The sequence below is a fragment of the Colletes latitarsis genome, chromosome 13 (assembly GCF_051014445.1).
Source record: "Colletes latitarsis isolate SP2378_abdomen chromosome 13, iyColLati1, whole genome shotgun sequence".
NCBI classification, from domain to species: domain Eukaryota; kingdom Metazoa; phylum Arthropoda; class Insecta; order Hymenoptera; family Colletidae; genus Colletes; species Colletes latitarsis.
The window spans coordinates 12,542,901-12,567,966 of record NC_135146.1 but is presented as its reverse complement, the minus strand read 5'-3'; the positions used below and the strand labels follow the sequence as shown (position 1 = coordinate 12,567,966).

General features: G+C 37.7%; 1 protein-coding gene across 2 annotated transcripts in view; it reads left to right on the top strand.

Annotated features, from left to right (window-relative positions):
• The window catches only part of Heph (polypyrimidine tract-binding protein 1 heph), a 710,257-nt gene that overhangs the window by 39,774 nt on the left and 645,417 nt on the right, over positions 1 to 25,066 (top strand). The window contains exon 3 of one of the 2 annotated variants that reach the window (XM_076780652.1): positions 2,424 to 2,591. The exons of the other annotated variant lie outside the window; for it this stretch is intronic. The gene's annotated coding sequence lies outside the window, so the exon portion shown is untranslated. The remainder of the gene's footprint in view (positions 1 to 2,423; positions 2,592 to 25,066) is intronic. 2 annotated transcript variants of the gene reach the window in all.

The following is a 25,066-nucleotide window of genomic DNA, read 5'->3' as shown; positions in this document are numbered from 1 at the left end:
CGAAAAACTACCGCCAACGGTATGGCGCCAATATTTGAATTAGCAATAGAACGTCTACAGTATACAGACATAAATATTAAGACGAATACTCCTTAAATTTTTAATATAAGGAACAGTGGTAGGTAGAGTAGTTAAATAGCATTACATGTTGCATATATTTTTCTATATTAATCATTAGCAAGTACATTTTATATTTGAAATATGTCTGAAAATTATAATCGTCGATAATGACGATACGAATAACTAATAGTGAATTTGCTTGATGATATAGAATTGTTTGATAATAATATAGAAAAATATATGACATATAATGTCGTATGAATATAAATTTAATACTTTTTTTGTCTCAATATTCATGCCATATATACATAATAAATAAAATATATCTTTACATTCTAAAATTGAAAAGAAAAAGAAGAAAATGTCTGCACTACCAAAAGCTTAGTAGCTAATCGTTCTACCAACTTGACCAAATCTTGTTCTGCAAAGAAAAAAGTAATTCTGTATATTTTCAAAAGCAATTTCCACAACTGTAACAACCATGGCGGCCATGACGTTTGAAAATTCGTTCGTATAAATGCTCGCGAGTCTTCTGGTCCAAAAATTGACCAAAAATTTTGACAATAAATTACAATAATTCCAACACGTTCAGCAACACGTGTACATCTCTCTACAAAGACTTCTAAAACACTACTGAACGCACTTATGGCGTGACTTGACAAACATGGCGACCATTCGAAAGTTCTATGGCCTCCAGAGATGCTCGCGAGTCTTCTAGACCAATTGACCAAAAGTTTTGATAATAAATTACAATAATTCCAACACGTAGAGCAACATGTATACATCTTTCTATAAAGACTTGTAAAACACTACTGAACGCACTTATGGCGTGACTTGACAAACAAACATGGCGGTTATTCGAAAGTTCCATGGCCCCCAGAGATGCTCGCGAGTCTTCTAGACCAATTGAACAAAAATTTTGATAATAAATTACAATAATTCCAACACGTAGAGCAACATGTATACATCTTTCTATAAAGACTTGTAAAACACTACTCAACGCACTTATGGCGTGACTTGACAAACAAACATGGCGGTCATTCGAAAGTTCTATGGTCCCCAGAGATGCTCGCGAGTCTTCTAGATCAATTGAACAAAAATTTTGATAATAAATTACAATAATTCCAACACGTTCAGCAACATGTGTACATCTCTCTACAAAGACTTGTAAAACACTACTGAACGCACTTATGGCGTGACTTGACAAACAAACATGGCGACCATTCGAAAGTTCCATGTTTCGTAGAGATGCTCGTGAGAGTCTTCCGGCCCAAAACATCAAACAACAGGAATACACACACTCGGGGCTAATATTTCGCGCATTATGGTTCGCTAGAATGCGCCGATCAATATACAATTTCGAACGTTTCGACAATAGTGGATGCAGAACTGGTATCGTTTATCAGACGTATTTCGCGCGCTTGGATTTGCTGTCTGAATTCGAAACGGGAGGAGGCCGCCTGTGATTCCGCAGCGAGGCGACTGAAAAATAGACGGGAACCATACATCGTTCATTTAATTACGGGCACACGCACAGGGAAACGCCGCCGGCTGGCGAAAATTTGACGAACATTGTAACGACGCTCATTGTTGCGTGCTAATAATAATCAAGCACGACGGAAAGCGGCCGGCGTTTGAAGTGGCTGCATTGTTAATGAGTCGCGTAATTAGGTCTGCAACGGGAGCTGTCGAATTCGGGCTTCGCAGTAGCCGTAGGTTAGGGGAACGAAGGGGTTTGACGGAGGGGGGGAGGAGGGTGTGTGGAGGGTCGAGGGGGCGGTAGGTCGATGGGAAATTCAAGCCGGTCCAGGTTAAATTTGCGTCGTATTTTGTTGCGCTTTGTCCACGTTGCTAATACTCGGCTCAGATCGCAACAAAGCCGTAGCGCGTTTCGGTGCGTATTAAATACGTAATACTCGACCTCTGACCTCTTCCGTTAGCCGCCCCCCTCCCCCCCGCGATGGGCGGCTCACGTTCTCGCTAGGAACGCGTAGTTTCCGGGCATTACACGGAAATCCTTCTTGTCATTCGTAATGCATTGATATCGCGGAGGCACGTTCGCGCGAGGAGGAAGCGCGGTTAAAGTTTTAGAGGTAATTTTGCGGACGGCCATTTTGTACAACGGTACGCCGGCAGCGATGCTTCCCACGGAGCGAACGTCATCCAAATGACACGAAGTCGATTATCACGAAACTTTGCACGATCGTTTGCCAGACTTAACACTTGTCTTTGATTTGCCGCGAAGACCTCTGTCTTCAGCCTCGAGTCTTTAACTTCTATCCGTAGCCTGTCCCACGAAATCTCGTTCATGTTTATTACCAATTAATTTTAAAGATACTCTCAACTCCTCCCTTTAATTTCAGACAAGCTCTCAACCTCTATCTTCAGCCAACAAGAACCACTCAACCTCTACCTTCGTTCTAAAGGAACCCTTCAACCGCTACCTTCAGCTTGAAAGAACGTTTTCAGCAGACAGAAACTGAACCGCCTGTGCTTGCACTTTATCGGCTCCAGCGAAATATTAGTTTAAGGTATACTCATAGTTTCTACAATCGAACTTTGACTGTTGGTACGTTTCCATTTCACAGCATTCACAAACCTTCTTCTCCGTAATGTTTAGTCGCCTTTTGTTCAATTTCTTTCCGATTGCAACACTTACTTGGCCTTGTACGTAATTTGTCCGAAAGTAGAACCATTCCTGAATCTTGTAAATATTTGGTTTTCTTTGTTTCGTAAAGGATCACGTATCGTAAAATGCCTATAAGATATTAAATCAATTCTATTTTAGGAGCAGTAGAAATACACTTAATTGAAATTCGAACGCAGTGTCAAGGTAGGTAACAAGATCATAATATAGCGATCGTTCGCTGATTATGTGAGCCTACCTAATATTTAGTTTCTTTCAAAATAAACGAAAACTACTCGAGTTTCTTATAATTAATTCTATGTATAGATGTCCTGTATGTGCACGATGCATGCATATACACGTATCTTCTAAAATCTTACGCAAACGATGCAAAATAAAATGTGTATTTTCAGAGTCCTCTAATTGCTAAATTATGCATTTGCGCAAAAGTTCGTAGCGATGGCTCAGTGATAAATTAGCGTAATTCGAAGAATCAGTAGGAGGCAATAAAACGTAGAAGCGGAGATTTACCAGAACCCGTGTGTGCATTCCCGGATTAAAGGAGTGATTTAATTAGCTCAACGTCAAATACGGCGCACGAAATGGAAATTATCAGCGAAATGTCCAGAATCCCTCGAAATCAGAGAAGCCTCTGAGATAGCCCGGGATGGGAGCAATCTAGCCCACAGGTGCAACGTTACATCCGCGAATCATATTGCGATCTGGAGAGGCAGAGACCAATCTGAGCGCAATAGTAACGCACTTTGCGATTCCCTTTGTAACTTAGCGCTGGTAACGTCACAACGTTGATTGCCTATACCTGCGGATGCGCCCCGTGTATACAATATCGGATTTGCTTTGTAGACGATTCCGTGTGGCAGTTTCATTGAGGGCGTCTCGCTAAACTCCCGACTTATTCGTCACAAATCTGCAAAAATAATCGTCAAAAGCTTTAAGAAACGCTCGAACGGATGTACACAAACGGCCACAACAGCGCTGTCGCAACCATCTGTAGTAATTAGACTGTGGATGTTTATGTCAATAAAATATGTTAAAATATTGTAAATGACGTATGTCAAATATACAGGGTGTTCGATCACTAGAAAAATTTTAATGGAAGATTCTGGAGGCCAAACTAAGACGAAAATCAAGAATATTAATTTGTTGATTGAGGCTTCATTAAGAAGTTATTGACGTTTAAAGTTTCATCAGTACTGAATTTTTTTCTCGAAAATGCGCAGGATTTCGGGGGTATGTCTATTCACCAAAAATTATTGTAATTAACCCCCGCAGCCAACAATATTTTTTTTAGAACGATTTGAAATTCTTTAATTTTTCGAAAAATTTCACATCTTCTCTAATTTTTTACTAGAAAATGGGTAGGATTTCGAGGGTATGTCTATTCACCAAAAATTATTGTAATTAACCCCCGCAGCCAACAATATTTTTTTTAGAACGATTTGAAATTCTTTAATTTTTCGAAAAATTTCATATCTTCTCGAATTTTTTACTAGAAAATGGGTAGGATTTCGGGGGTATCTCTAATGACAAAAAATGATTGTAATTAACCCCCGCAGCCAACAATAATTTTTCCAAAACGATTTGACATTTTTTTTGTTCCGTCGAAAAATTTCACTTCTCGAATTTTTTTCTCGAAACTGAGTAGGATTTCGAGGGTATGTTTATTCACCAAAAATTATTGTAATTAACCCCCGCAGCCAACAATATTTTTTTTAGAACGATTTGAAATTTTTTAATTTTTCGAAAAATTTCACATCTTCTCGAATTTTTTACTAGAAAATGGGTAGGATTTCGAGGGTATCTCTAATGACAAAAAATGATTGTAATTGACCCCCGCAGCCAACAATAATTTTTCCAAAACGATTTGAAATCTTTTTTGTTCCGTCGAAAAATTTCACTTCTCGAATTTTTTTCTCGAAACTGAGTAGGATTTCTAGGGCATGTCTAATGACCAAAAATGATTGTAATTGACCCTTGTGACTAAAAATAATTTTTCCAGAACGATTTGAAATTTTTTAATTTAATTGTTAATAGCTTTTTAACGAAGCCTCCATCAACAAATTGGTATTTTCGATTCCCTTCTAGAATCCCCCATTAAAATTTTTCCCAGTGGCCGAACACCCTGTATATCTATAATATGCCAAAATATGTTGCAAAAATTTTATTACTTTAATAATTATAATTATAATTTAAGTCAAGAGTTAATTGATGACGTTTATGTGGATTATTCTCCTCAAGTTTAAACTAATAATTATTTAATATGTTTAATTTATTTGATTATTAGTATTATTAGTTTGTTATTTTTTAAATGCTTTGAAGTGAAATTTCCATTTACCAATTTGGTAAAAATCGACATTAATTTAAATAATTCAGTTGAAAGTGAGAGTCCAGAGGGTTAAAGATGTGTTTGTGCTTTAATTGTTTTAGGTTCCTTAACAACCTGGCCTCATGAAATTTGTTTACGTAGAACCCACCTGCCAAGAATACTTCAGAATTATTGATTAATATCATTCGTAGCATCTATAGACTGTTACCATTAATGATTCACGAGATGTATAAATATCGTACACAATCGTTGAATTAGTAGACTGAAATAGATGCTTGGAAACCCATATAAGCATTAATTTCATGAAAATAAATCCAATAAACACATGCAAAATAAAAAATATATTTTTAAGGGCCTCTAGCGAATAAACAAACTTCAACTTAAGTTTCACTCTTTTATCTATTTCCTAGAAACATATGCATTTGCATAAACATCCGCAGTTTAGTAATAATCTATTACTTAATTTGTTATTTCAGTTTTCTCAAAAACTAAGTCTTCCACGCAGCTTTATTCTTTATTTATGTCTTATTTCCCGCAATCTAGCCTAAATTTGTACCATGAATTATGCAACCCTCTAATCAACCCTGGCTCGCAGCCTGTTAATTTCCAAAACAGTACAAATTAATTATTAAACTTGCATAACAGTATTTCTCTCTCGTTCGTGTGTACACTCTTCCAGGAAATTGAGAACGCGTGTTTATGCTTCGAGGAAGGTAAGTTACGCGGTGTTTTATAAAAGCAATATGGAGTCGACGCGTCGACTGGCCAGAAATTTTTCATTTCTCGTAAGAAGTGAATTTCCTCGCGCACATCCTCCGACACAATCGTAAAGGACACGGAGCCAAACTGCAAAGATTATGTAGAACTTAGAGAAACTCGGCCACTCCCCGTGATTGCGGATCCACGGCAGTATTCTTTTCCACAACTTCCGCTGATTATTTACGTCCACGCCGTTTCCAGACTGCTCTCTTCTTATTTTTTTTATCATTTCGCATCTCGTCGAAAGACAGCAGGTGGAAACTCATCCAAACTTTTCATTTTTCAATGGTTTGCTCGCCGCGTTGTTCAAAGTAATGGCTAATGAGCTTCTGTTCGCTCAGAACCCAAGAGGGATGTACATTTTGGACGTTTTTAAATACACATGTTAACGAATCGTGATTTTGATTACCTTGCAGGGACCGAACTTAGGATTTAGAGTTTCAGCAGGGGGGGTTGAACGCGGATCAACGATGAAATCCGTTGAAATACGAGAACGAATATCTCGTAAACTCGTTCTGTATGGATTATAAATTTCCAAGCGAATAAATATAATGGCGCATGATTCACAATTTAATACCCAGCTTAAGTCCGATTATCGGGTACTTCATTTCAAAATTCACATTAATCGAAGTTCCCAAAATGAGGCTAAATTTCCATTATTCATGGTTATATGAAACAACGCGCGCCTCTATTATTTCTAACTATCAATAGTCAACAACAGCTGACGCGTATCAAACATGTTGCCATAATTAAACATTCACCCTTTACAATATACTGGCCACGATATTCTGCTAATATTCAACGCACTGGTGCACCCAGTAAACTGTTTACTGTATCCTCGTATCCTCGGGCGTGCACGTCCTTCTGACAAGGATCCGCCTTAAATACCTTTTGATTTCTCATTAGCTAATTGACCAAACGTGTCCTGTTCGTCATTTTATCCTGGACAATGTCGTTACGCGAATGTAGACGCATCCTTCAGATAAAGAGAGTCGACACAAGCCACGTTCAGGCAACGGGAAGCCTTTGTCGTGCGAGGACACCATTTAATTAATAACCAAAAGTGCCCTCTCCCCTCCATACCTTCCCAGGTACGCCAAAAGGGATTATGCGATAGTCATCCTAGCGAATTTAATGATCCAGTTATTAAAAACAGCAACAGTGGGCGACTTCTATCAGTTTTGGAATGAGTGCTGTGTCTAAAAAGTAATGAGACTGATCTTACAAACAGATTATGTATTATATTGATCTTATAATGATTTTATATTACACTTATTGATGAACTTACGTTATCTCTTTCAAAATAGTTCTCTTGGGGAGCTCTACACTGTCGGAGGCGTTGTTCCTACTCCAATCTACAATGGTGGAACTCTTCTGTTGAAACTTCATTTGAATGCTGATTACAGTTCTAAAATGATGGACTTGAGGTGATGTTTTAAATAGAAAAAAGTCATATGGGCTTTGGAACCACAGGAATGCCCTTTCTCACCAAAAACTTATTTACTCTTCTAAAAATTGTGTTGTCTCAAACTTACACTAGAAATAGAGTAGGACTCTACATTTCAAGTAGCAAAATAACACCCACGCAGTGCTCTCATTACTGATTAGATACACCACATAGTTACAATTTAACGTTCATGGTACAATTTGTCATATTGTGTACGAGTTGTTTCTTCTCTGGCAATAACTAGGTCAACCTAAGCTACCTAACCTGGGCTTAATGAGGATTCGTTATCCAATACTTTCGGTGAATGGTTCTGGGTTGTTGATTTTGCCTTGCTTCTTTCGCTCGACGCGGCACAGGCATATGTACCGGCACAAAAACAACTTGCCCGGACGATTAGAAGCCGTTCAACGTCAGAACTCGCTTCATGGTGACATCAAACGCGTAGTTCCGCGTTTGCCGCCCGTATCGGGAATTTCTCTACTGAAATGTGAAACGTGCCGCTGCGGGTTGAATATTTTTTTCCCTATTTATCAGAGAGTCGGCCGGTATCAAAGGCGAAGCTTTTTTATTTTAAATATTTGTCATCGTCGAACGCTGGATCTTTGGTCGACAACAAATTCATGAGAATTTAACACATAGCAAATATTTTTAATCGCGACGATCTTTGCTTGGAAGACACACCCTTTTAAAAGGATTTTTGAGCCTGCTTCACAGTTTTTGTAATTCTAACAAAATTCTTTCTGGCGATAGGTAGCAAAACTGCCCCCCAAACGCAATTTTCCAAGATTTATACATCAAATTTCCATTATTATCTTCCCTTTAACTATCCATATTAGAATGCACTGTAACGCTCTAAAAACCTTGAAGCAACTGACTTGTATATGACTCTTAATACCAAATGATTTGCAATGGAAAGTGTTGAGAAGTCTATGAGAATCAGTCTTCGGTAAATCAAAGAATAATCTGCAACCGAGGACCGGTAGCGTGGTCCCAGTTCGTTGGTCGACGATAAAGCGTGTTCGTCAGGCTCGAGACCAATTCAAACTGCTCGCGTCGTTTAACTTTCGAAAAGCTGCGTCGCCCCAGCGAGGCAAGAACGATTGAAGGCGCGCCTCTACGATCCTTCTAGCATCTACCCCTACACACGACAAGAAATACGGGTTCCGCTAATTGTTGGAATAATGAAGAAAGTTCCTGAGCTCCCTCCAGCGACCCCTGCGCCGTTCAGTTATTTCATCGGCGTGTACAGAGGCGCACCTGTTCGCCTCGTTATACCATCGGCTTCGTTGTCGTCGTTATCGCGGCAGTAATCCTTTGGAATTCTATTTTGCAGCACGTCAAGAATTTCGTCCTTTACGATAAATCCAAATAACGTGTATTTTGTACCCCTCGAGACATCGTTCTCTGCCTACTGGTAGATGCAAGTTGCGTTAACAAGCCTGTCGGCTGAGATGTTAATCTCGTCGAACCGCTCGAAAGAAGGGGCGACTGCTTTGATCGAGGCCGTTTCTTGTCCGCGCTTTGCTAGAACGATTGTGACTCCGGGAGCAGCCGGAGTGGTAATTAATTTAACACTCTTGCGCCGCAAGTTGCCCGATTGTCCCGTACAACTACGCGGGGACGAGTTTACTACTTAATTGCAAGCGCCACGGCAGTTCTCTTAATTATTAGGGATTAACAATGGGTGTACATAAGTGTCTGCTGTGTTTTTATGTCGCGAGCTTCAGGCGAAGATCTCGTCCTCAGACCTCAGTTCACCTTCACTCTTGTCTTCCTGAGCAGGGCCTCTTCTAGCCTAAAATAAGAACTAATATTAATACAAGTGGCCTTCCATCTCCCTCAGATTTTCATGGAGCTTCCAAAGCCATCATACAACATATTTACCATCTTCAGCAGGGCCTCTTCTAGCCTAAAATAAGAACTAATATTAATCCAAGTGGTCTTCCATCTCCCTCAGATTTCTATGGAGCTTCCATCTTCAGCAGGGCCTCTTCTAGCCTGAAACAAAGACCACATATCAGTCTTAATTGCATAACCCGTAGCCTCAAGTTCCAATACTTGCCTTTCAGGGTTCCTAACGTTGGCAGACCTGAGAATCTCAACGATACACCACCGGATTTTCCATTTCTCGCGAACGGTAGGATTTAACACGTGACTAGCGCGAGCAGCTCCTATAATTTTCACGGCAACGTTCCATGGAAGCATGGCACAGTGGCTCGTCCAGCGCCCGGCATTGTAGGTCGTGTAACGAGGGGCAATTTTTGCGGAGCCGAACAATATGTCGCATTAGCGTATTGTGCTGGGCAGCGCGGTCGTTCCGTCATGCGACACGGCGATATCGTAATCGATGCTGGGCCGATTTCCATTCCGCGGAAAGGGGAAACCCCGCGCCGCTGAACACAGACGTCGGGGATCTCCCGTGCACTTTTACCCCGACCGAGTCGTTATCGCGGCAAGTCGCCCGGCAACGTGATCGAGACGCGTAAACGTGTCCGGAATTCGACTCCACGATACACATCGCGATGGCTACCGCTAGCAAAATGTTCTAGACGCCAGTACAACATTTACTAACAATATTCCTGATTTAGAATAGCAGTTTTGTTTTTTATTTTGTTGGTTATTAGCTACTCAGGCAAGTCGTAGCCTGTTGTATTGCCTTATCAGATATTGTACAAGGTTCTTGAATGTTATCCATCAGGTTGTTTTTGAGATTAGTTTGCAAGTTGGTAGTTCTTCTTTGTAGAGGTTCTTCTCATAGAATAGTACTGTAACATCTAGTTAAGATGAACAATAATGCAAACTTTCATTCATCTTCAAAAAGAAAACAAAGAAGTTCTCTATGTCAATACAAAACTTGCTAACAATATTCCTGATTTAGAATAGTAGTTTTGTTTTTTATTTTGTTGGTTATTAGCTACTCAGGCAAGTCGTAGCCTGTTGTATTGCCTTGTCAGATATTGTAGATGGTTCTTGGTTGTTATCCATCAGGTTGTTTTTGAGATTAGTTTGCAAGTTGGTATAGTACTGTTACATCTAGTTAAGATGAACAATAATGCAAACTTTCATTCATCTTCAAAAAGAAAACAAAGAAGTTCTCTATGTCAATACAAAACTTGCTAAAAATATTCCTGATTTAGAATAGTAGTTTTGTTTTTTATTTTGTTGGTTATTAGCTACTCAGGCAAGTCGTAGCCTGTTGTATAGTTTTGTCAGATATTGTACAAGGTTCTTGGTTGTTATCCATCAGGTTGTTTTTGAGATTAGTTTGCAAGTTGGTATAGTACTCTTACATCTAGTTAAGATGAACAATAATGCAAACTTTCATTCATCTTCAAAAAGAAAATAAAGAAGTTCTCTATGTCAATACAAAACTTGCTAAAAATATTCCTGATTTAGAATAGCAGTTTTGTTTTTTATTTTGTTGGTTATTAGCTACTCAGGCAAGTCGTAGCCTGTTGTATAGTCTTGTCAGATATTGTACAAGGTTCTTGGTTGTTATCCATCAGGTTGTTTTTGAGATTAGTTTGCAAGTTGGTATAGTACTGTTACATCTAGTTAAGATGAACAATAATGCAAACTTTCATTCATCTTCAAAAAGAAAACAAAGAAGTTTTCTATGTCAATACAAAACTTGCTAACAATATTCCTGATTTAGAATAGTAGTTTTGTTTTTTATTTTGTTGGTTATTAGCTACTCAGGCAAGTCGTAGCCTGTTGTATTGCCTTGTCAGATATTGTAGATGGTTCTTGGTTGTTATCCATCAGGTTGTTTTTGAGATTAGTTTGCAAGTTGGTATAGTACTGTTACATCTAGTTAAGATGAACAATAATGCAAACTTTCATTCATCTTCAAAAAGAAAACAAAGAAGTTCTCTATGTCAATACAAAACTTGCTAACAATATTCCTGATTTAGAATAGTAGTTTTGTTTTTTATTTTGTTGGTTATTAGCTACTCAGGCAAGTCGTAGCCTGTTGTATTGCCTTGTCAGATATTGTAGATGGTTCTTGGTTGTTATCCATCAGGTTGTTTTTGAGATTAGTTTGCAAGTTGGTATAGTACTGTTACATCTAGTTAAGATGAACAATAATGCAAACTTTCATTCATCTTCAAAAAGAAAACAAAGAAGTTCTCTATGTCAATACAAAACTTGCTAACAATATTCCTGATTTAGAATAGTAGTTTTGTTTTTTATTTTGTTGGTTATTAGCTACTCAGGCAAGTCGTAGCCTGTTGTATAGTCTTATCAGATATTGTACAAGGTTCTTGGTTGTTATCCATCAGGTTGTTTTTGAGATTAGTTTGCAAGTTGGTATAGTACTGTTACATCTAGTTAAGATGAACAATAATGCAAACTTTCATTCATCTTCAAAAAGAAAACAAAGAAGTTCTCTATGTCAATACAAAACTTGCTAACAATATTCCTGATTTAGAATAGTAGTTTTGTTTTTTATTTTGTTGGTTATTAGCTACTCAGGCAAGTCGTAGCCTGTTGTATAGTCTTATCAGATATTGTACAAGGTTCTTGGTTGTTATCCATCAGGTTGTTTTTGAGATTAGTTTGCAAGTTGGTATAGTACTGTTACATCTAGTTAAGATGAACAATAATGCAAACTTTCATTCATCTTCAAAAAGAAAACAAAGAAGTTCTCTATGTCAATACAAAACTTGCTAACAATATTCCTGATTTAGAATAGTAGTTTTGTTTTTTATTTTGTTGGTTATTAGCTACTCAGGCAAGTCGTAGCCTGTTGTATAGTCTTGTCAGATATTGTAGATGGTTCTTGGTTGTTATCCATCAGGTTGTTTTTGAGATTAGTTCACAAGTTGGTAGTTCTTTGTACAGTTCTATTATTACACAGGCGATACTCTTCTCATAAGTTAAGACAATAAACTTTCATTCATCTTCAAAAAGAAACAAAAGAGAAAACAAAGAAGTTCCCAACGCCAATAGAAATAACAAACATGGCGGCTACGAGTTCTCTACAGATCTAATTGCAAAATACAGGGTGTTAGGTCAATCGTGGGAAAAATTTTAATGGGAGATTCTAGAGGCCAAAATAAGACGAAAATCAAGAATACCAATTTGTTGATGGTGGCTTCGTTAAGAAGTTATTGACGTTTAAAGTTCCACCAATACTGAATTTTTTTCTCGAAAGTGGATAGGATTTCAGGGGTATGTCTAATGATCAAAAATGATTGTAATTGACCCTTGTAACTAAAAATATTTTTTCCAAAACGATTTGAAATTTTTTAATTTTGTCGAAATATTTCACACCTTCTCGAATTTTTTACTAGAAAATAGGTAGGATTTCGAGGGTGTGTCTATTAACCAAAAATGATTGTAATTGACCCTTGCAATTAAAAATAATTTTTTTAGAACGATTTGAAATTTTTCATTTTTGCACAAAAATTCAGGCACCTACTCGAATTTTTTTCTCGAAAATGAGTTGCATTTCGAGGGTATGTCTAATGACCAAAAATGACTTTAATTGACCCCCGCAACTGATGATAATTTTTTTAGAACGATTTGGAATTTTTTTTTTCCCCCGAAAAATTTCAGCACCTACACCCTGCCGATTTTCCTTAAAAATTCGTTTTTCATTTTTAATAATTTTGTTTGACGTCCTACAGAAAAGTTGTTTAATACTTTTTTGTAGGTACCTATGGGATCTACTTCAGAACAAAGTTTCATTGAAATATATTCACTATTATAGGAGTTATGGCTGTTTGAAAATTGGACCATTTTTATGGGGTTTTTTTTAACATTACGGAGTCAAGGAACAACTTTTTGAATATTTTTATAATTGCTACATATTCTACACTAAAATACGCGGCGTTTGGCTTTTTGAACATTAAAATCGTCCAATCCGTTCAGAAGTTATGGTGTTATAAAGATTCGCATGAATTTTAGGAAAGCAATTCTGGCCTGAAATTATATTTTCGGTAAGGAATTTTTTTTTAAAAAATGGTTAGGATTTCGAGGGTATGTCTAATGATCAAAAATGATTGCAGTTGACCCCTGCAACTAAAAATAATTTTTTTAAATCGATTTGAAATTTTTTAATTTTGTCGAAAAATAGCAACTTTCTCGAATTTTTTTCTTGCAAGTAGGTAGGTTTTCAGGAGTATGTCTAATGACCAAAAATGATTGTAATTGACCCTTACAACTGAAAATAATTTTTTTAAATCGATTTGAAATCTTTTAATTTTGTCGAAAAATAGCAACTTTCTCGAATTTTTTTCTCGCAAGTAGGTAGGTTTTCAGGGGTATGTCTAATGACCAAAAACGATTGTAATTGACCCTTACAACTGGAAATAATTTTTTTAAATCGATTTGAAATTTTTTAATTTTGTCGAAAAATTTCACACCTTTTCGAATTTTTTTCTCGAAAGTGTGTAGGAATTCGTGGGTATGTCCAATGACCAAAAATGATTGTAATTAACCCCTGCAACCGAAAATAATTTTTCCAGAACGATTTGAAATTTTTGAATTTAATTGTCAATAACTTTTCAACGAAGCCTCCATCAAAAAATTGGTATTCTCGATTTTCGTCTTATTTTGGCCTCCAGAATCCCCCATTGCAATTTTTCTTAGGGATGACCAAACACCCTGTATATTAAAATAATAATAGTGATGTAACACGGTTCAAAGTTTGTTCTCTCCTTTTCCATTGCAGCGACGAGCCCCAGAAAACAGATTTTAAAGTGCACGGTCGTCGAAAACTCCGAGGTGGGGGGACGCTGTAAATCGACACCGACGACGCGAATTGATCGCAAATGAATTCGAAAGGCACTTCGCGTGTTTACACTTACACATTCCAGCGCGTAGTTTGAAATCGCTTCGAAAACGATTATTCGACTGCTAGGTAAATATCGGCAACGCAGCTCATCAGAGCCCGAACTTATTTGTCTATGCAAATCGTCGATCAACGGGGGCTACTCGTGGTTCTGTGTGGTCCCTCTGTCCTTCAGATCCCCGTCGGGTTGTTTCGTTTCGAGTATCCGTCACGTTGTTTTTCCTCGTGTCCGTTTGCGCCTGGCCTAGGTACAATACGCATTGTAGATTCTCTTTGTCCCTCCAGCTCAGGTTGAAAAAATATGCAGCTCGAAGTTTTATCTTGTTTCTCTTTGTTGTCCGCTTTGTGATCATCGATGCAACGAGAAACAGACGTTCCCATCGTTCTGTTCGTTTAAAGGCAGGGTAACACTATCCGTTCGGCAACATTCTTCAAAGGGACGTGCAAAATCCAACGAAGAATGTTCCAACTCGGCGAATTCAAAGTTTTCTCACCGAACGGAATTACACGTTTATCGCAGAATTAAAAGCGTACGCCTCTCGACAAATATTCCTTATTCTAGCTCGATATTTACTTCCGAAATTCTCCCAGAGAGAAGCCTCTGGAAGTCACTTTTCCACGGATCGCTTGGCACTTCCGGTGATCGTCCACGCGACGCAATAACGTGGAAGTTGGCCAGATTGTGTCGAGATCAACTCTGTAGGTCAATCGAGGTTCTACTGCACGTTAATGGCCAGCAGATTGTTTGAAATAAATAGTTGTTAATTATTCTTCATGGTTCAGACGTAGAAGAAAAGACGGGAGATAGAAGAGTCTGGATCTGACGCAGGCCTGAAATCCTTAACATTTTCGTCGACTATAAAGCAGATCGGACACGGACCCGACGTTTGCTAATTTCCTTCGAACATTGTAGCTCTTTACATTATCATCAACCTTAAAGGAAAAAGCAATATTCTCTTTGTTAGTTGTTTGAGTGGCAGATGTAATATATCGTTTAAGATGGAAATCGCTTTGCAGTTCTTTGCTTTTGTCTCGCCATTAATTACCTTCCCGCCCGAGGCGTTGAATTAAACGTTTTGCAAAACAATAGATCCGAGATCGTTATAAGACCCGGAAAATAAGTTGCTTTTCTTTCCAACGAGAACGTAATATCGCGGGAATGTTTCAGAGAGAGATACGTCTCTGTCGGTTGGTTGTCTACCAGACTTGTTTAATTATAAACTGGGCGTAGCGATTTGTTTAAAAAATTTTAGAAGTCTACAGTATATAGATGGGAAAAATTTTAATGGGAGATTCTGGAGGCCAAAATAAAACGGAAATCAAGAATATCAATTTGTTGATGGAGGCTTCGTTAAAAAGTTATTAACGTTTAAAGTTTAACGTTTTAGAATTTTTTTCTAGAAAGTGGGTAGAATTTCGGGGGTAGGTCTATTCACCGAAAATTATTGTAACTGACCCTCCAAATCAATAATAATTTTTTCAGAACGATTTGAAATTTTTGAATTTTGTTGAAAAATTTTACACCTTCTCGAATTTTTTTCTCGAAAATGGGTAGGATTTCGAGGGTATGGTTAATCACCGAAAATTATTGTAACTGACCCCCCAAATCAATAATATTTTTTTTAGAACGATTTGAAATTTTTGAATTTTGTTGATAAATTTTACACATTCTCGAATTTTTTTCTCGAAACTGGGAAGAATTTCGGGGGTAGGTCTATTCACCGAAAATTATTGTAACTGACCCCCCAAATCAAAAAAAATTTTTTCAGAACGATTTGAAATTTTTGAATTTTGTTGAAAAATTTTACATCTTCTCGAATTTTTTTCTCGAAAATGGGTAGGATTTCGAGGGTATGGCTAATCACCGAAAATTATTGTAATTGACCCTCGAAATCAAAAATAATTTTTTCAGAACGATTTGAAATTTTTTAATTTTGTTGAAAAATTTTACACCTTCTCGAATTTTTTTCTCCAAAATGGGTAGGATTTCGAGGGTATGGTTAATCACCGAAAATTATTGTAACTGACCCCCCAAATAAAAAATAATTTTTTCAGAACGATTTGAAATTTTTAAATTTTGTTGAAAAATTTTACACCTTCTCGAATTTTTTTCTCCAAAATGGGTAGGATTTCGAGAGTATGTCTAATGACCAAAAATGATTGTAATTGACACCTGCAATCGAAAATAATTTTTTTACAATGATTCAAAATTTTTTAATTTCGTCGAAAAATTTCACATCTTTTAGAATTTTTTTCTCGAAAGTGGGTAGGATTTCGAGGGTATGTCTAATGACCAAAAATTATTGTTATAGATCCTCCTAGCTAAAAATAATTTTTTTAGACAGATTTAAAAATTTTTTTTTTCGTCGAAAAATTTAGTGTTTACCTATCGATTTTTCTTAAAAATCAGTTTTTCATTTTTAATAATTCTGTTTGACTCTATATAGAAAAGTTGTCTAATATTTTTTTGTAGGTATCCATGGGCTCTGCTTCAGAAAAAAATTTTAATGAGATACCTTTGCTATTGTAGGAGTTATGGTCGTTTGAAAATTGGACCAGTTTTCGGGGGGTTTTCTCATTTTACGGTATCAAGGAACAACTTTTTCAACATTGTTACAATTTCTACATATACTTCACTAAAATACGCTTTGTTTGCTTTTTTAAACATTAAAATCCTTCAATCCCTTCAGAAGTTATGACGTTTTAAAGATTCGCATGAAATTTCGGGGTCTCAAATTAGATTTTCGATTAGGAATTTTTTTCTCAAAAATGTGTAGGAATTCGGGGGTATGTCTAATGACCAAAAATGATTGTACCTGACCCCCGCAACTAAAAATAATTTTTCCAAAACGATTTGAAACCTTTTAATTTTGTTGAAAAATTTTGCACCTTCTCGAATTTTTTTCTCGAAAATACGCAAGATTTCGGGGGTATGCCTATTCACCAAAAATTCTTATAATTAACCCCCGCAACTAAAAATATTTTTTCCAAAACGATTTGAAATTTTTTAATTTCGTCTAAAAATTTCACTACCTACTCGAATTTTTTTCTCGGAAATACGCAAGATTTCGGGGGTATGTCTATTCACCAAAAATTATTGTAATTGACCCTTCTAACTAAGAATATTTTTTTCAGAACGATTTGAAATATTTTAATTTTTCGAAAAATTTCACATCTTCTCGAATTTTTTACTAGAAAATGGGTAGGATTTCGGGGGTACGTCTAGTCACCAAAAATGATTGTAATTGACTCTTGTAACTAAGAATATTTTTTTCAGAACGATTTGAAATATTTTAATTTTTCGAAAAATTTCAAATCTTCTCGAATTTTTTACTAGAAAATGGGTAGAATTTCGGGGGTACGTCTAATCACCAAAAATGATTGTAATTGACCCTTATAACTAAAAATAATTTTTCTAGAACGATTTGAAATTTTTCAATTTCGTCTAAAAGTATCCGTACCTACTCGAATTTTTTTCTCAAAAATACGCAACATTTCGGGGGTATGTCTATTCACCAAAAATTCTTATAATTAACCCCCGCAACTAAAAATATTTTTTCCAGAACGATATGAAACTTTTAATTAAATATTTTAATAACTTTTTAACGAAGCCTCAGCCAAGAAACTGATACTCTTGATTTTCGTCTTATTTTGGCCTCTTCCATTAAAATTTTTCCTCAGGGGTGGTCCTACAACCTGTATATCTTCCCTGCACGGCGGGTGTGGGATCTTGACAGAAAGAGACGACGTTTGTCTTCATTTTGTCGTCATTGCATAATCATTGCAAGATTTCTCTGCGGTTACTTCTTTCCACTGGACGTGATACGCTCGGAAACGGAAAGAAGACAAACACTGGTTACCCAGGCTGGATGATTAATTTCCCCGAGCGCCGCAGCCGCGAAGGAACCCTCTGGAAACTGGCTGTCTGCATATTTTATGTACACGTTAACTCTCCACGCGGTGAACTTAATTTCCACCAGATTCCATTATAGTTTTCGTTCATTAGCTCCGTCTTAATAGGACCGAGGACAATCCTTTGGGAGATTTCGCCGCTGATAATCCACCTTCATTCATTTATTCATTACGATCCATGTTTCCTTTCGTTCCTATTAACTGCCAAATGGGAGGACACGTTTTGATAACACTTCAATTTCATATTCGTTGTAATGCATCACTTATTAAACTATACGGTATTAGAAATAAGCCAATACCTTTTCCCTGTTCAAAATTTACCTAAACATGCCACTAAATCTCACTGTAGCACTAAAGACACATGTGTAAATACCATTTAAAAAACCTAACCTTAAAATTTAGAAAGAAAGCGTAATATCTGTCGTTCCGAATGAAACAACTTTTCCCTCCAATATTTCTCCCTGCTGTGAAATGTAAATGACGTATTCAAGATGGCCGCGTTCGTTTACTTTGTACATTGTATCAATTTCATTGCATTTCCAACTTACGTTAAATTACCGCCATGAATGTATGGGACTGCAGGGTAGTGATAGGATGGATGATGGCCAGGAGACAGTTACGAACAACACCGGAACGAAACTTTTATTGGAACAAAAGCTGTCGCGGCGATGCACGTGGAAACGTGCGAACGAAAGACGCAGTACTCGCTTATGCGTGTACAGTGTCGCCACCGCGCGGATCCTGTGCGAGTCGCAGGACCGTGCAGTGCCACGGAGGGCGCCACAATTAAATAATTTAAATTCTCGTTGAATTTCATTATTAAAACTATTATTTGCAACGTAAAAGGAATGATAAAAAGGAGAAAGGATACAAATTAACTGCCAGTATATGTACTACTGTTACAATTACGTAATTTATAAATGTCGAACTTCTCACAAATTACCCATTTAAATTCGTTTCTAGCGATTTCGAGCGATAAATAAATTCGTTATCAGTAGAAAAGACGGAATATTTCAGAGGTAGAAAGTTAAAAAAGAAATATCTTTCGGAACTCATTAACCCGGAATCATCTATATTTAATGAGCCCTGTACAGCATTATAATGCAGTTCCAGTACCAAAGTACCATTAATTATTAATCACCTTCGCAAAGACATTTTCCGCCTGAAGTTACCATCAAAGGAATTAACAATTATCTACCTCCTCTCGGAGTGGTATCAAGTTTTTCCCCGCGAGTTGCGCGACGCGTTTGGTTCTCTGTTTCCTGAAGGTGAAATTAACCAGTAGAAAGAGAAACGGTGGAAATAAAAAGGGCGGAACGGAAACCCTTTGGTGGGACTTGAAGTTGCCCGGCGGTTTCGAAACCTGCAAAGCACGCCGGATATCCCTTTAATTTTGCGTAAAGGCGGTCTTAAGTTGCAGATCCGCTTGGGAGGCAAAAAGACGAAAGCCGCTCAGGGCGTTTCGTTGCACGAAAGTGAAATATACGTTAAAGCAACAACTTCCGCGGTCTCTTCTGCACGTTTTTGCAACTTACAGGATGTTTGGTAAGTGGCGCGGAATTATTTTTTCACCGAGGAACGTTTCCTGAATTCACAACGCAAGGATATACCCCGATGATAGCCTTTCACGTTTCTCAATTCTAACCAGCGTATTATTTTTTTATTAAATGTTCGTTTTGGGAGGCCACTAGCGAGTTGCTGTGATAGATAAAAGCTAATATGGAACGTTTTTAATGAAACAAACGTGGAAAGATGAGGACAACTGTGGCGTCACTTCACGTACTCACCGCCAGGGGGCTACGACGTTCTTGTCTTTCTCGCAAGCGATTGACTGACCTTCCATTTGAATATATAGGGTTCTCGACCGACTACCAAATATCTTCTCTGACTTGCTATACTCCCCTTTTGTGCTTTCCTAGTGTCTCTCTCATTATATTTTCTAATATGGAACGTTTTTAATAAAACAAACGTGGAAAAATGAGGATAACTGTGGCGTCACTTCACGTACTCACCGCCAGGGGGCTACGACGCTCTTGTCTTTCTCGCAAGCGATTGACTGACCTTCCATTTGAATATATAGGGTTCTCGACCGACTACCAAATATCTTCTCTGACTTGCTATACTCCCCTTTTGTGCTTTCCTAGTGTCTCTCTCATTATATTTTCTAATATGGAACGTTTTTAATAAAACAAACGTGGAAAAATGAGGATAACTGTGGCGTCACTTCACGTACTCACCGCCAGGGGGCTACGACGCTCTTGTCTTTCTCGCAAGCGGTTGACTGACCTTCCATTTCAATATATAGGGTTCTCGACCGACTACCAAATATCTTCTCTAACTTGCTATACTCTCCTTTTGTGCTTTCCTAGTGTCTCTCTCATTATATTTTCTAATATGTTACGTTTTTAATGAAACAAACGTGGAAAGATGAGGACAACACGAACTCGTCTTTCTCACAAGCGATTGACTACTCTTTTATGCCTTTTTACGATCTTCTTCTAAGAGCAGAAGCAGCTTCACACGCAACTAATGAGTAAAATAATAAAAGGAGTTTCGAAGTGTTTCCAACTTGTCCCGTTCCAACTATGATTATCACATGAAACTCGGGGAGGAGTGAATTTCCAAAAAGAAGATAAACCCCCCCCAGCCAGCAGAATCCTCTTTGGTCTAGGGGGAGGAACATTAGAGGCGGTAACTTTCGGGCCAGGTTTGCTCTCGAAATAAATGTGGCCACGGTTTCCCCTCGGTGATCTTGATTTATTGAACAACCCTTGCGGAATCTAACGATCCAAGGGAGAAAAGGCTCCTCTCGAAAATCACCTTATTGGCGAGTCGAATCCTTGGTATCCTTAGGTATAGGGAATGCATCATTTAGGCGTACACTCTGTACATGCGGCGGCCACGTTGCACGGGAAAGCACTGCACTCCTGTGATGCATTGCCCCAGGAGATTAATGTATCGTGGCGCACAGTTTTGTTAGAGTGAATAACGACCGGTTGCAATAATGATATTGCCATTAAACTGTCCGCGAAAGTTTCGTTTTCGTGGTTACGGGGCGACCGATCGCGCTCTGTTAGATCGCGAGCTTGATTGATTCGAAACGACACCTCCATCCTGTTGTCTCGATTGTCGTTAGCGTGAACCGGTTTTCGGGCGGATCCTGTCCTGCTGTTGATGTCCTCGTAAAAAAGACAAATGTTAGATTTCAGGTAGACCGACCTACGGTCGTTTCATAGACGCGACAAAAAGATAGCATGAGTAATTTTTATACTTTTCGTGAATGGTAATTAAATAATGGCAGTTTTTATATTATATAGGCTGGAATCACTAGATACTGACAAATTTGTGTTATTGTTCCTGGAGGTAGTAAAAACTCAAGTTGAATTTTAGTTGATAAATGTGGAAAGGCATTGACGTTCTATTATATCAACTTGATGTTCTTCACAAAAAAGTATTAACCTTTTTATGATGAAAAATCGATAGTTTAGGAGATATTTTAATTTTAATTTTTTGAAAATGGTACTCGACTTATACAGGGTGTTCAGTCTGGGAAAAATTTTAATAGGGTATTCTACAGGTTAAAATAAGACGAAAATCAAGAATACCAATTTGTCGATGGAGGCTTGGTTAAAAAGTTATTAACGTTTAAAATTTCACACATTCTTGATTTTTTTTCTAAAAAGTGAGTAGGAATTCGGGGGTATGTGTAATGACCAAAAATGATTGTAATTGACCCTTGTAACTAAGAATATTTTTTTCAGAACGATTTGAAATATTTTAATTTTTCGAAAAATTTCACATCTCGAATTTTTTACTAGAAAATGGGTAGGATTTCGGGGGTACGTCTATTCACCAAAAATTATTGTAATTGACCCTTCTAACAAAGAATATTTCTTTCAGAACGATTTGAAATATTTTAATTTTTCGAAAAATTTCACATCTTCTCGAATTTTTTACTAGAAAATGGGTAGGATTTCGGGGGTATGTCTATTGACCAAAAATGATTGCAATTGACCCTTCTAACTAATAATATTTTTTTCAGAACGATTTGAAATATTTTAATTTTTCGAAAAATTTTACACCTTCTCGAATTTTTTACTAGAAAATGGGTAGATTTTCGGGGGTACGTCTAATCACCAAAAATGATTGTAATTGACCTTTCTAACTAATAATATTTTTTTCAGAACGATTTGAAATATTTTAATTTTTCGAAAAATTTCACATCTTCTCGAATTTTTTACTAGGAAATGGGTAGGATTTCGGGGGTACGTCTATTCACCAAAAATGATTGTAATTGACCCCCACAGATAACAATATTTTTTTAAGTCCGATAACTCACAAAATTTTGTAAAATTTTATTTTAAACCTTATTAAAATTCATAAATTCTATCTAAATTCATTTCCCTCCACGTTTTAACTTGAGAATGAATTTTTCTAGATAGCGAATTCGCTAATAAGGTCTCGCCTGCGGCTGCTGGTTGCACGAATCGATTGCCAGCACTATGTTAAGGACTTTCAAAGCCAGGGTTCATGATATGATCGCCTGGAACGCGATCCATTAATTTAATTAACCGTGTTGGCACAGAATAAAGGCTTCAGGAGTTGTCCATTGCATTAATTCTGAACAAAAGAACAGTACCGGGAAAAATGCACCCAAAACGAATGCAAACAACATAAAATTAAAAAAGTATACCGTAACTAAAAATAATAATAAACGTGTTGCAGCCAGTACAACAAAATATAATAATCTCCTTACGCAAGAACCAACTACAAATCATCGAAGTTTATCTCGCGTGGACAGCTGAAAATTTGAAGATATTCGAAGAGCATTGTCAACTTTACTCTGCCAATTTTCCTTCTAATAAACTTTGCACGGTGCAACGGTGCGTTCCCTCGCATAATTTCCTTTGAAAAGTGTGCGTGAATCGCGAAGCAACGTCGAACGCTTCGAGGGACCCGGCGAAATTAATCGCAGGGATCAAAAATCGCACGTTACTCGTAAATTCGTCGTTTCGATTGCTATCGTTCGCATAATTTTCCACGCTCGCTGCCTATTTATACCAGCGCGAGATTGGTCACGCGTGTGGGTGAACTGATGCGCGCGGCCGTGCATGCACCTAGATGCTCCGCACGCGTTGACCCGCGTCGACGTATCCGCATCGTTCAATGCAAATTTCGCTGTGCAAAACCCGGTCAACCGCGGCCACCCTCTATGCATATCTATTCCTACCTGGGTGCAATCTTCACCTACATTTTGACCCCATCGTGACTCATTCTTCCTCAGAAGCTACCTCCTCTTTAACAACTGTCCTGTGAAAATGGAAACTCGACAGTGCACAGTTAATTTTCACGATTTGGAGGAGCAAACATAGCCTGAAGTGTCTATTTTGTGTTGTTAAGTCTAGAAAACACTTTAGAAATGATATTGGTTGAGGTAGAAGAAGCAAATTTCACTTGTTGTGTAGGTTCAGAACCTGGTCAAACGTAATCAGCCTCTGTGCATGTCTATTCCTACCTGGGTGCAATCTTCACCTACATTTTGACTCCATCGTGACTCATTCTTCCTCAGAAGCTATGGTCTCTTTGGAGGAGCAACCATAGCCACAGGCATCTATTTTGTGTTAATGTAGTCTAGAAAACACTTTACAAATGGGATTAGTTGAGGTAGAAGAAGCAAATTTCACTGTTCAGAACCTGGTCAAACGTAATCAGCCTCTATGCATATCTATTCCTACCTGGGTGCAATCTTCACCTACATTTTGACCCCATCGTGACTCATTCTTCCTCAGAAGCTACCTCCTCTTTAACAACTGTCCTGTGAAAATGGAAACTCGACAGTGCACAGTTAACTTTCACGATTTGGAGGAGCAAACATAGCCTGAAGTGTCTATTTTGTGTTGTTGAGTCTAGAAAACACTTTACAAATGGGATTAGTTGAGGTAGAAGAAGCAAATTTCACTGTTCAGAACCTGGTCAAACGTAATCAGCCTCTATGGATGTCTATTCGTACCTGAGTGCAATCTTCACCTACATTTTGACCCCATCGTGACTCATTCTTCCTCAGAAGCTATGGTCTCTTTAACAACTGCCTTGTGAAAATGGAAACTCGACAGTGCACAGTTAACTTTCACGATTTGGAGGAGCTAACATAGCCTGAAGTGTCTATTTTTTGTTGTTAAGTCTAGAAAACACTTTAGAAATGATATTGGTTGAGGTAGAAGAAGCAAATTTCACTGTTCAGAACCTGGTCAAACGTAATCAGCCTCTATGCATATCTATTCCTACCTGGGTGCAATCTTCACCTACATTTTGACCCCATCGTGACTCATTCTTCCTCAGAAGCTATGGTCTCTTTAACAACTGTCCTGAGAAAAAGGAAACTCGTTAGTACACAGTTAATTTTCACGATTTGGAGGAGCAAACATAGCCTGAAACGTCTCTATTGTGTTAATCTAGCCTAGAATACACTTTACAAATGGGATTAGTTGAGGTAAAAGAAGCAAATTTCACTGTTCAGAACCTGGTCAACCACCCTGTATGCATATCTATTCATACTTGCAATCTTCACCTATATTTTGACCCCATCGTGACTCATTCTTCCTCAGAAGCTACTTCCTCTTTAACAACTGTCCTGTGAAAATGGAAACTCGACAGTGTACAGTTAATTTTCATGATTTGTAGGAGTTAACATAGCCTGAAGTGTCTATTTTGTGTTGTTAAGTCTAGAAAACACTTTACAAATGGGATTAGTTGAGGTAGAAGAAGCAAATTTCACTGTTCAGAACCTGGTCAAACGTAATCAGCCTCTATGGATATCTATTCCTACCTAGGTGCAATCTTCATCTACATTTTGACCCCATCGTGGCTCATTCTTCCTCAGAAGCTACTTTCCCTTTAACAACTGTCCTGTGAAAATGGAAACTCGACAGTGCACAGTTAATTTTCACGATTTGGAGGAGCTAACATAGCCTGAAGTGTCTATTTTGTGTTGTTAAGTCTAGAAAACACTTTACAAATGGGATTAGTTGAGGTAGAAGAAGCAAATTTCACTGTTCAGAACCTGGTCAAACGTAATCAGCCTCTATGGATATCTATTCCTACCTGGGTGCAATCTTC